Raw genomic sequence first — 3651 nt, forward strand, 5'->3', positions numbered from 1 at the left:
GCACATGGATACGATCATAATAAAGTAGAGGCCTATTATTAGGGCAGGTTCAATCTTTTTTAGGTTGGATTTGTACCTTCATCCCCGAACCCTTATTTGGTTCTAGACCTTATGGAGTTGACGATCTCTTGGATCGTTAAGGGGTGTAACCTTCATCCTATGAATGGTTTACAAGTTCCTAAAAAAAACTTGTTTGCGACTCTTTTGCTCTATCTTCTTCCCTTTTGGACGCCACCGTACTTTAGTGTATGATCACAGCGGGGTTCAAGTTAGTGGGATTAAAGCTTGAAATTATTCCCTACAATGTGGCATTTTAAAACAAAAAAAAAATTACACTTTCAACAATTAATAGGTTTTTTGGGACTGTTGGAGGATAACTCACCTAATAGTTGGGATTATTAGAAGTAATTCGGCAATAGATGGGATTATTAAAGTGTTTATTTTTCCATTTTTTTTTTTGTAGAAAGTAATTTTTGGCTGAAAATATTTTAATAATACATTAAGTGTCCCTTTAAATTCGCTTTAAGTAGTATGTAATTTATTTATTGATTTGGTGGTTGGTAAAAGTCTTCTCGAAATAGCTTTTCGGGCTCAAAAGCTCATTATAAGAGCCTTTCAAAATTAGATCGTTGAATAATTAGCTTTTTATATAAGCTATTTAAAACCAGCTTGTCAAACCTGCTAATATAATCAGTTAGTGAAACCAGTTAATACATCCAATTGCAATATATCAATTAACAATTTGCAAAAGTTTGACGAACAAACATGCTAATGTACAAAGTTTAACTAGAACTTACAAACAACATATACTCCTTCTGTCCTATTATTTAGAGTTTATTTGTGTTTTTTCACGAAAATTTAGGAAGTTATAGATTCCTTGAAATTAATGATTGGAAGTACAAATATGCATGTGGGGTTAGAGTGATAAAAAGAAAGAAAAAGTGGTTGAGAATTATTGATGAGAGGGAGAGAGAAACTATTGGGGAATTGATTTCAAAAATACAACAAAGAAAAAGGAAAAAGATACCAGATCATCAAAATGAGAATAATATTAGAAAAAAGTACAACTTTTAAATAGAATTATGCTCTTAATTTTGGTTAACCCTAAAATGAAATACACTGTAGTGAGTGAATAGCTCACTGGAGCTACACTCACGTTCCGTGGTCTCGACCCGAGATCGAGCACATCCTCGGGCATTCCCACCCAAAGTTTTCTCCTATGATAGGATGGACTGTGTGGGACCCGCTTACCAACAAAAAATTGAAATACATGCTTTGTATAAATAAGCGGAGGGAATACTTGATTATGTATACAGAGACTAATTTAATAACATATTTCCACTGTTCCTAATATATCAACTTATTTATTAATAAGATAATCCCATATTCTTGTAAAATCTTTGTACTTATGAACATAATAGGGTAACTGGTTTGGCTGGCCGTGAGCATTAAATAGTTCTCGTTGATGATTGATATGTCTGTTTTATATAGTATTTTACCCCCATCCCTTGGTCATAATTGGTAGTGTTTTTGGCTCTTTAGAGCCACTTTTATTACTAATTGGTGTTTTCGTAGATTTGGTTGACTTTTGTAGGGATTTGCACTTTTGGAGCATTTTCCCGAGTTATTATGGAGCAATTATGAGCATTGGAGAAGTACAACCAGTTTCTATAGCCCAGGGCCAGCTAGAGTCATCGAACCGGTGATTAAGGGCTCGATATATGTGATACCGGGGCATTTGGACCGAGTATTCAAGACCTGAAGAGGAAACCCAGATTGGCCCTAAGAATTTGATCCCAATCGTAGTCCAAATAGTGGCCCAAGAGTGTCGCCCGGCCAAAGAGGCTGGCGCCCGGAGGCGCGCCCGGCCGGGCGAGGGAAGCAAGGCTGTCGCCCGAACTCGCGCCCGGCCGGGCGCGAGGAAGTATACCTAACGGAAAAAGGCGGGCCCGATCGGGCGGTGCCTCGCCCGATCGGGCGCGTGTTATTATTAGGAGTTAATTTTCGTCGTTTAAGTTTGTTTTAATTTAGGATTCTTGCTTAGTATAAATACTTTTCCGTTAAGCGAGTTTAGTATCTTCTTTTTGCTCTTTCTTAGATTTTCTCTCTCTACTTAGCTTTTAGATTAGTTTCTTTCTCTTATACTTTGTTCTTAACTCTATTCTTAATTTCAGATTTCTTTAGTAACAATTTCTCTTCTCTTAATCTTAGTTATTTATTTTATTCCTTTGGTCATGTCTTGTTTTTTTGCTTTGATTAGTTTAGTTATTATTATGTGTGAGTAGTTTTGTTTCTAGGGTTTGTGGGGATCCATAAATAATATGAAGGGGTAATTTATTGTTGTTAATTGTCAATGCTAGATTAATTTCCTATTGATTGATTTAATGCTCTGTGACTAGATTTGTGCAGATCTTTTATGTATGAGTTTGACAATATTGATTTGAGATTCGAAAGATGAGAATTAATGTTTAGGTCTAGTTTCAATAGGCAGGTTAATTTATAAATGGTTAAGTCGAGATTTGAGGGATGAGATTTAATACCGGTAGATTAATTGTGTGATTGTAATACGTAGTGAAAGCCCTTTATGATCTGATTAATGTATGCATTGATGATTGATTATTATGTTTTACCCTGGAATATTATTTATTGGTGAACCTATGCCCTAGGCCTTTTATTCATTGTTTTCTCCTTATTCTTAATCTTCGTAGTTTAGTTTCCTTCGATTATAATATTTTGGTTACCTTATAATCTAGATTATATTAATTAATTAGGAATAGAAAGACTCGTTTCTCTGTGGATTCGACCCTACTTCCCCATCTACATTAGTTAGAGGATTTAGGAATTATTTTTGATTAGGTGATACGACTTGAGCCTGTCAATGATGCTAGCTGATTTTGGTAGCAATTTGCATTGAATTGAATTCAAAAGTGAAAAGCTAAATACAACCATAAAAAATGATCAAACCGCCATCATTTCAAGCAAAGAGACATCCTACTAAAAAAAAATTCAATTTTCTTTCACTAACATAAGTCCATCTACCATCACCAATCATGACTCTGATACGACCCACACCATCACATCGATCACCACAATAATAATAATGTTTTTTAATTGCTTCCTAAATAAAATACCCGACAATATTAAGATTACTAATTATAGTAACAATTAATTATAATTGTAATAGTTATATATAATTTTTTATCTAATTCAAATATAATAATAATAATAATAATAATAATAATAATAATAATAATAATAATAATAATAATAAGGCCATGTTCTTTTGAGCTCTGGGTACAATAGAGTAACTTTCAGCAGAGTTGGGCATGACTTCCACATACTGCAGAGCAGAGCAAGACAGAGAAGATTTGTGTAATACCCTGTATTTTCATACGTATTTTCCTAATTAATTATTATTTTCTAAAAAGGGTATTTTAGTAATTCAACTTACTATTTAAATCAAATGATCTTTGAATTTTGTCGCCAAAAGTATTTTAAAAACTAATCATTATTTTGGATTAGATTTATTATCCATTTACCTATTTTAAAAACCGGATTATTTATATATTTCGGATATTTTAATTAAGGCAAAAGCTATATTTTATTATTATATTTATACGTCTGAAAATTCCAATTAATTAGCTAATAATT

This window comes from Chenopodium quinoa, unplaced genomic scaffold (genome assembly GCF_001683475.1).
Source record: "Chenopodium quinoa cultivar QQ74 unplaced genomic scaffold, ASM168347v1, whole genome shotgun sequence".
Classification (NCBI taxonomy): Eukaryota; Viridiplantae; Streptophyta; class Magnoliopsida; order Caryophyllales; family Amaranthaceae; genus Chenopodium; species Chenopodium quinoa.